Raw genomic sequence first — 9,621 nt, 5'->3', positions numbered from 1 at the left:
TTGAGTCTGCAGAACCCAAGGGAAGGTATATTGTGCTAGGTAGGCAAATGGTAAAACCAAGGTTGGGCCTTGCTGGAGGAGTTTTATTCAAAGCGAACTGTCAATGGGTCCCATAACACCCAACCGTGTCAGGAACGCAAAATCAAGGAAGATAACACCTGTATGACGGAAACTAGGGAAGCAAGAGTGGAACAATACACCAGGCATAAGGCCGAGCCTTCCATCCTTTACCAAGTATATAGATGCATTAAAGTAAACAAGATATAATAATGATATCCCAACAATAATCATGTTCCAAAATGGAACAAACTTCATCTTCACCTGCAACTTGCAACGCTATAAGAGGGCTGAGCAAAAGCGGTAACATAGCCAAACAACGGTTTGCTAGGAAAGGTGGGTTAGAGGCTTGACATGGCAATATGGGAGGCATGATAAGGCAAGTGGTAGGTATCGCGGAATAGCAATAGAGTGAACAACTAGCAAGCAAAGATAAAAGTGATTTCGAGGGAATGGTCATCTTGCCTGCAAAGTTCTCAGAGTTGATGAAAGCTTGATCTTAGTTAGCGTACTCAACAGGTTCCTCAATCACGTACTTGTCTCTCAGCTCTACCCAAAGCAAGAACACAAGCAAAGGACCAACAATCAATCACAGTGCAATGCACAAGCAACATGACGCAAAACATGGCATGATAAGCGAGATGTGATATGCAATGCATATGCGTGCTCCGGAAGGAAAAGGATGAACAAGTCATCAAATTGGCAAACCAAGTGTGCCGCTGGAAAGATGAGATGATTTCGGTCGAAATAGATATAAAAATCACCGGAATTGGATGCACGGTTTGCAAATGGCGAGCAAAACAAGAATGGCACAATTCTGCGATTAACATCACGATGCCATCTAGAATGCAACAACAAACTAAGCTGCCGCACACCAACATATCAACAAGACATATGGAAGTGATCGACTCAAGATGCTTGACAAAACATTAACACTGAACTACGGCTAAAACATACTAGAACAGATTCAAACAAACATGGCAAAAGTGCAAAACATATCTGCTTCACAGACTTAGTGAAAATACTAACATATCAGGAATAACATCAGCTAGCAATATTTAGAGCAAGCAAACAGTATGTTACAAGAACATTGAACATATAAACCCTGCTAGGCTACCCGCCTAACGAGGGCAACTGAGCGCGCTAGCGATCCAGGGCCAAACGATCTTTTTACTAGCGCTCATTTTTGGCCGCTGGCAGCTGGTCAACCGTTGGTATTTTGCTACGTTTGTCGCTGCTTCCCGAGCGGATGGCGGGTGGACCTGGTTACCTGCTGCATCAAAAGAACGATGTAGGTTGCCTCATTTCGGTGGGCGAAAAGAGGGAAACAAAGCAATGGAAATATCTTCCTCGCCAGCCCTCTATCTCATGGAAAAGATCTCTCTATTCCCCGTCTCTTCCCACCCCTCTCCTCTTCCCCATGCCGCCACCACTTCCCCCATCCTCTTGGACGCCTCGTCTCTTCCACCTCCGCCTCCATCACCTCCTCCTCCCCTGCCTCCGCACCCGACCACGCGCTGTGGACGAGGAGGCAACAGCTCGGGAGGCAGGCAAGAGGAAAACGGGAGGGATCCCCTCCCGAGCCCCGCGCCTCTCCTCTTTCCCACTGCGCCGCCAACCCCTTTCCCTCCCATCTTGAGCTGCTGTAGCTCCTCCCTCAACCCGCGGCGCGCCTTCTTCTCCGACCGTTGTTGCCCGCACTGCTACCGCCACGGCCTGCTACTGCTCCTCCTCCAGCTCCTCGCCCCAGCGACGCTTCCTCCCCTCCTCTCATGCAAGGCGTATTGGGGCGTGGAGGCGGCGGGGCAGCAGCCAGTCATTGCCCTGCAGGGGCAGCAACAGGTCGGCTTTCCTGTTGTGGCGGCGACACGTCTAGAGGAACCGGTCGCCCTTCTCCTGGATGAGCGACGGAGCCGAAAAGCCGGAACTGACCATTGAGGAGCTGGGGCAGCCGTGCCACATAGAAGGTCGAGGTGGACCAGGAGAAGCTGCACGAGGCTCCATCGCCTCCTGCTCAAGTAGGTGCACACACTCTTCATCTCTTTCTGATTTTGCCTCCTTCCAGTGCACTGCTGTGCCTGTTAGAGCTTCTATCATTGTTTGTGCAGATTTGGTTTCTCTATGACTACATGGTGTTTGATGAAAATCCAAGAAGGACGGGGAGGATTGACCTATGTAAGCCATCTAATTTCATTCTTCAAATAATTAGTTCCGGCCAATCATAACAAGACGAGTAGCTTTGCTTACGTTCTCTTTGATCCTTTCTGAAGGCGGATAAGAGAAGAAAACTGAAACATGTTCACTAGAGTGTCCTGGGGTGGCCTGCGAGCTACGAGGATGGGGCTGCGAGACTGGATTGGCAGCCGACAGCGAGAGAGGAAGGGTGGTTGTTCCTGTGATGAGGTGGTGATGATTGCCATAGTGGAATTTTGTAGGTAAAATCCGAGATGTCTCTTGTTGTGTGATTTGTGTGATGAATTTATGTGGTAGATAGATAGATTTTTTTGAAAGTCTGACATGCCTACAACTGTTGGGAAATGAACTTGTTTGCTCTGTTTAATTTAATGGCATATTAAACCTGATGCAGCTTGTAGCCGGTGATGTTTTTTTAGTAACTGTAATTGTTTATTTCGATGCCATGTCATTCATCTAAATTATTTGAGAGTTGCAAATGATGTTTCCATCTTGCAACACTATTGAAAAGGGAGCGCCTTGTGTGTTTTAGGTACAACGGCGGCGAGCTTTGAGGGCCTCCGGTTTGGTGGCAGCATGAGCCTCGTGGAGTTGTCTCAGACAACATCACATTTATTTGTTTTTGTTTCCCCACTTAGACTACTGCTTTGATTCTGAAGTGTGGAGATGGATGTGACTTACCATGGAGGAAGTGGGTACAATATCCATTTGAAAGATGCAACAGGCTCAAAATGAGTTTCCGGTAAGCTTTCATGTTTCCCTGTTTCATCCCTCTCTCTAACTATGACTATGCAAGCATTGGTTAATTACACCCCTCTAAATCGGGTGTTCCTGTCGTTTTTCTCATTTGGTATGCTCTTGTCCTCTCCTTGACCACCACTCATATTTAGGTGCAAGTGTAGCTGCAAGCCAGATTGGTTCTTACAGCAATGTAGTGATTTGTACCCTGCAAAGTTCCTCTCTTGGTTCACTGACACGATCAACCTATGTGCACGTAGATGATGTTTTGTTTCCCTTCCCAGAATCTCTGTTATGTATTGGTGTTGATGTTTTCTTCACTTGGAGATGCAAAAACCGCCCGAGACAGTTCAGGCCGACGATTCTCCCTCGCTCGAGGATTCCAGTAACTATGAGTTCTAGGTGAAGATGTATGTTTCCTACAAACATTTTCAGTTTGACGAGAGGTACTTTACAACTTACAAGTATTGCAGCTTATTCAGCTGAAATTTCCAGAAAACAACCGGGAAGGCTACAAATTATCAGCTTGCCCCTGTCTTTGCAGTATAAATAAAAACTACATTCTGTCATCTTCAGTTTGCTGAGCCTGTCTATTTTTTTCTTTCTTTGTTTTTTCTTAGGAGTAGAGTATGACCTGCTTTCATTTATTATAATGTAAATTGGAGGGCTACCTCTTTTTCAATAAAACATAACTGCTGTTGCGAAGAGGGTAACAGACAGCTGGGGTTTAGTTCTATATGATTCATTACTTCACTGCATGGTCTCGATCATGAACCCGCAGTGTGTCTACCAGCAAACCATATAGAACTGTGGACGAACTTGATTCTCATGTTTAGCTTTTAATTTTACACATGACTAAACTGAAGGAATTGTGGGCGAGCAATTAATTATGTATTTGGACATGTCAAGAAATGTGCAAAGTATATGTTTATTACTTTTTTCCCTTTCCCCATTCCCTACTTTTTGATAACATTCAAAATATGTGCTATCGCTCATTGGTAATTTCCTTTTAGGTGGATAGATGTTGTTGTTTTGTGTTAGTTATATTTTCCACGAATAATCCAAGATATTTCTGAATTTATGTTGTCATTTTGCAGCTTTGCCATTCAGCTTGAAAAAGTATGTTCCGTCTAGGACAGAGAACCATGAGTATCACCACTGTTGGAGGAAAAAGCTAGAGCAATTATGTTTCTACTTTCATGCATTATGGTTGTCTATTCTGGGAAGGATAGAGTAAGTTTCCCTTTTATACAAAGGCACTACTCAGGGTCTTAATAAGCTCAGGATTCTCAGGCCATGGTCTTTGCTCTTTCAGGTTTACATATTTCGTATGCCTAAATAGTGAAAGTAGTTTATTTTCATTTAACTGTTTATATGCTATTCTCTCATTGTCTGTGTTGGCTAAGAAATACTAATGTAAATATTCTTCGATTTGAAAAGTTGTCATCTCTTATTTTTTTCGTTTTACCGCTGTCTTGTGCTACAGTTTGTTAGGCAAATTTAGCTTTCAACTCAACAATTTGCTTGCTTTCTAAAGCATGTACTACTATTGAAGTTCAGTATATCAAGTAATAATAGTGTGTTAAAATGAATAATACACATTGAGCTATATATATTTGCTGCAATTCGGGCCTGTTGTTGTAATGTGGTATATCTCCTCCCTTGTAATATGTAAGGTTGAAGTGACAGTTTAATATTCTTCCGCTCAGCAGCACCAAGTACGTGTTTGCAGCCTTTCGGTGCTACATGTGAGTTCAGTTTACTGCTAACTATAGTTGTTTATGGATTAGTGTATTTTGTTGTAGGTTAAATGGAGTTAGTAAGACCATATTTGATGCTGATCATAAGATACTAACGGGCTCCATGTAATCCCAAGTGCATTGCACAACAATTGTCATTTTGCAAGATCTTCTAGAGGTACTTCATTTTTGCTGATGAAAATGACTACTGACAAAATTTTAATATGATAATTTTGCTGATTTGATACATTATCTTTCAAGTTAATTCAGAGATTTGATGATACGGTTTAGAGTACCAGCGGTGTTATGTTCCACAGTCTACACTCTTTCCTTGAAGCAATTTTAGAAATATTTGAAACTATGAGCGGCCAATTTTGAATTATATGGAATGGATTCCTGAAGAAAATCTAATTATTGATGTTTTTTATGGTGGTACTATGTTGCTGGTTTGATTAATGATAAATGCTTGATGAAATGACCGAAATGTTTTTTTTTGTCGGGCGACTTAATTTATTATTGTTCTCTTTATCCCTTGAAAGGTGTTGTGTAACAATACAAATTTGCTTTCGTTCGCAGGGCTATATGTCCTACGCTCCTCTTGATGACATATATGAGGACTCGCAACCCTGAGCCTGGAAGACAACCGTTGAGGCGGTGGTCATGGGGCAACGATAGTCGATAGCTACTATCAGAACATAAACGTATGGCCCTCCTTGTTGCATTGAAGGATTATCGTCTATTGGATTTGCAGAACCAGTTAATGACAAGATGATGGCAGTAGCAATGGAGGGTCGTGGTTTCTGAATGCTGGGACTTCCAGTTTTTAGGATGGTAAACTCCAAATTTGGAAATGATATTGTCCAATGTATTAACGCAATTAGATATCATTTTAGATTATCTTCCCTTGGAACTTCTGCCATGTAAAGCATGGTTGCCTTTGATTTACCGTTGTGCTATGAACATAATGTATTGGCATCCTCTTCTCACAAACCATGCTGACACTTAGCTTCTGTTTTCTGATGTAGGGTTATTTAGTATGAACAAATATGGCAACATTCATTAGTCGTACTGTTTCTTGAGGTGATGCCACTGCTACAGGTATGACATTATCATTGGACCTTCAACTATATTTATATTATGTATATGCTTCCAGAGAGTACTTTTTTCTGTACTATATACTAAATGAAAAAAAAATTATTTTATGCTAAAACATGACATGGCTAATTAGTAATTGCACTACATTCCTGATAACTTTTAAACTTTTGGAAGACATGACAGTGTTGAACCTTGATTAGGTACATACATAAAGTACTACCCTTTAACGATTTGAAAAGGCATGTCCTGTGATACAACTCGCCTTGCTAACTGTGCTACAAAGTGTCTAAACCTTGCATTTTATATCTGGATGGTAAAATTTCAACAATACATCATCGTTCAAACTAAACTGAACTTGATAGAGTTTCACTGGATGCAAAACCACCGTTGATAATTTAGCTAGTCGCTCATGAAGTTGGTGGTTACTCTACACTGCAGAGTACTGTAAAATAGGAAAACACTAATAAATGTTGTAGTTGTATATTGACTATAAGTGAACCAGTTCTAATTGCTAATTAAAATACAAATGAAGGAACACTTGCATGATCATACTGCAATTAATTTAACGTACCTTAGATTTGAAAGACTGCTTGTTTTCCCCCTTCTATTGCCAAGTTCATGGTTTCCTCGTTGTCATATTGTTCACAAAGAATTTTTTCTCCGAGGTTCCTAAACCCAATAGTTGAATGCCCCCCAGTAAAATTTGGGAATGGATGCTTTAATGTAGAAGCCCATCTAATTAAAGGAAATGAGGACAGGGCAACCATAGCTTACTTGGCAGAAACCTGCTCCGGGTTCGTATAAGCTGAATACTGGCGCAAGTTACTTTGATGATGGAACAGGTTCAGTTGCTGCAGTGCTTAGAAACTCTCGAGGGGAAGCTATTGCGGGAGCTTCCGAGCTAATTTACCATGTTCTTAATGCCCAAACTTCTGAAACTTTGGCGCTGTTGCGAGGTTTGAAGCTTCTTTCAGAGATTGGGTGCACCAAGGTGACAGTCGAATCAGATTGTCTAGAACTGATTGAAGCACGTAGTGGAAAAATTGAGATTTTGGGTCCCAATGTAGCAATACTTGCGGACTTTTTTCATATTGCTCATGAAATTCTTGGAATTTGTTTCAAGCATTGTCCAAGTGAAGCTAATGGATTGGCACATTTTCTGGCTAGGTACTCTTATGATGTTAACTCAAGTTTTGTTTGGGCAGATGTTGCTCCCAGTTTTTTACTTTCTCATGTACTCGACGATGTAACACTGCCACAATCTAAATAAAGTGCCATGAGGCTTTCCTTCAAAAAACAAACTTGCCATATTTTTTTCTACATTGTAGGCATATGTTTCCGTCTTCAACACCGTGAAAGACAGCTTTACCTAATCATCCACTGTCTCTGAGTAGCGAGTATGGATGATCATCTAGGAAATTTATCTCCACTGCGGTTATATATTGCATGCCACTTTGAATTTCACTATATATTCCGTACCATCCTTTCGACTAGCAAGGTCCAAGTTTATGTAACCTGGACAATTAATATTGTGCCTATGTAATTTCATTTTTGCTGTCAAGTTGTTCTATGTAAACTATGGGGTGACAATATACATTTGCATTTAAATATGAGAAGCCTTGATATGCAAATAAATTTTGCATTGCCTGTTTGCCGTTTGATATGCAAATAAATTCTTTAGACCACTCTAACTTGCATGGTACCAATACTTAGTTTAATAATGTTGCAGCAAATTCCATTTGATTTCACAGAGGGTAGGCCCATTGGATCTGTTGATGCTACTGTGTTTCGACTTGAGATCAGATACTTTTGTTTCAGCGTAAAGGTCGACAAGTGCCACCGCCACTCCCTATGTTGTTTCTATTCTAACGCGATCTACTTGAGGTGAGGTCACCCCATTATTTACAATGCGCTCAATCATCTACTACTGTTACCATGGTGTTCTTGCTGCATATGCGCTGATAGTCTTCCTACATTTTCTTGGCTTGCAGACCAGGAGACAAACGTCTTTCACTCCTATGGGGTCCAACTCCTAATGATTGATGATGTACAATGTGTCTAATTCCAGTTCAAACGTCTTTCACTTGATTGGCTTGACCCCTTATTTTGTCTTGCATATTTTTAGATGATATTAGTAGTCACTCGAGCATCAATTTTTTCTATGTTCACTTCAAGTTCTTTTCCTTTCAAAATTAATCTTCCTTTGTGCTAAATGTTCTTTCTTACTGAACTATCACTCCAATTGTAAGTTGTCTGTTTCGCATAAAGGTTGGATATATGGTGATATGGTAAATTAAGAAAACAATTTATAATCTGTGATGTGATCATTGCATTTTAATTTAGTATATCTGATCACCTCAAGTAGGGAAGTACTCAATGCACCTCTCTGGCAAGTGCATGCATCAGGGTACCATTTTTTACTCAACCGATTTAAACACAGGGCATGAGACTGCCATACACAGATTTATTGCATTGTGTGAGGGGAAGGAGAAATGTGGCAGCTCATATTTTAAAGTGATGGCCGAGCAGATAATGCAGCCATTATTTGGGCAAGTATTTTTAAGACAGGAATTGCGTGCAGTTTAATGACTGTATATGGTTGGTGAATCACTGTCAGTATACTAGATCATGGTAATGTAGGTGACTAATATTAGTAAAGTTTAAATCGATTACCCCTGGGACGAAGATCTCCATCTCCTTATAGTGGGCGTGGTGGTTCAGTAGTGAGGGCCTGGGGCAGCTCTCTTTCACCATGTATGTTGAATGCATTTCATCTAAAGCACATAAGTGCCATCTTCCTCCACGGTGCGCCCTCCACAACAAATGATGCACATAAGCGGCATCCCTATAAAACCAGCGCCTAATCCAATGACATCATTGCTCAAGAAACACGGTACTGAACCCAGCCCACGACAACAAACAACAAATCTAATATCGGAGGAAACAATACAAACCAGACCGCACACACGGCGGAGCAGCAGGCCTAGCAAACGGATGACCAGAACAGCAGCGGTCGCAGGGCGGAGCAGCATGCCTAGCAGACGGATGACCAGAACAGCAGTGGCGCATATCGCGTGGATGGCGAAGCAGTGCCCAAGCAGCAGCCGTGGAAGTAGCACCGAGAGCCGGAACAACGCGACTCCAGCAGAGCAAGGATCCTCCAACCAGAGCAAGGAACCGAGGCGTACCTAGCATCCCCAAATCGTCAATCTCCACTGCTGGAGCTCCACCGAGTCGCTAAGCCATTGAGAAAACAAGCTCACAAGGAAACCCATACACACACGACACGCGACTTGGACCAGCGGCCAGCTGGAGAATAAAGCTTGCTGAGAGGATGCGCGTGCACCCTGCATGCATCGATGTGTCTTCTGGGTCCTGGCAGGCACAAGGCGACAGGCACACTGCAGCGCTGCGTGCCTACGCATGGTCACGGGCGGACGTGCCTTTTTCTAGACCATGGTTGTAGCAAATTTTTTATGGGATCGTAGTATGGTTAGTAATATTTTTATGTTTTATGTCTGCATATAAAATTTGGTCAAAGTTATTTTTTTTACTTCGACTAAATTTATCAAAAATATATTAAAATTCACACTATAAAATCAATATTATTAGATGCATCATGAAATTAATTTTAGTACTATATAGCTTTAGTATTGTAGATATTGATATTTTTTCTGACAAAGTTAGTCAGACTTTATAAAGTTTGAGTTTGGTCAAATGTTATATGCAGATGAAAAAAACAGAGAGCGTACATCCAACAATAGATTGTAAGGAGTTGCCATGTTATTTAGAGTCAACC

The 9,621-nt window shown here is 41.7% G+C and overlaps 1 long non-coding RNA gene across 13 annotated transcripts; it reads left to right on the top strand.

Moving 5' to 3' along the window:
- Positions 1-1,385: 1,385 nt before the first annotated feature.
- On the top strand, positions 1,386-7,975 carry LOC119354407. 13 transcript variants are annotated; one of them, XR_005170871.1, is made up of 12 exons: positions 1,387-2,075; positions 2,166-2,232; positions 2,328-2,492; positions 2,783-2,992; positions 3,273-3,434; positions 4,086-4,221; positions 4,304-4,905; positions 5,304-5,558; positions 5,753-5,825; positions 6,488-6,989; positions 7,574-7,706; positions 7,814-7,975. It is a non-coding gene; the product is annotated as an uncharacterized LOC119354407 (long non-coding RNA). The 13 variants fall into 13 exon arrangements; XR_005170868.1 differs by having other exon boundaries at positions 4,086-4,706; positions 4,794-4,905; XR_005170875.1 differs by having other exon boundaries at positions 1,389-2,075; positions 4,794-4,905.
- The last annotated feature ends 1,646 nt before the right edge of the window (positions 7,976-9,621 follow it).

This window comes from Triticum dicoccoides, chromosome 2A, assembly GCF_002162155.2.
Source record: "Triticum dicoccoides isolate Atlit2015 ecotype Zavitan chromosome 2A, WEW_v2.0, whole genome shotgun sequence".
Classification (NCBI taxonomy): Eukaryota; Viridiplantae; Streptophyta; class Magnoliopsida; order Poales; family Poaceae; genus Triticum; species Triticum dicoccoides.
The sequence above is the reverse complement of the archived record's forward strand: the minus strand, read 5'-3'. Positions and strand labels throughout refer to the sequence as shown.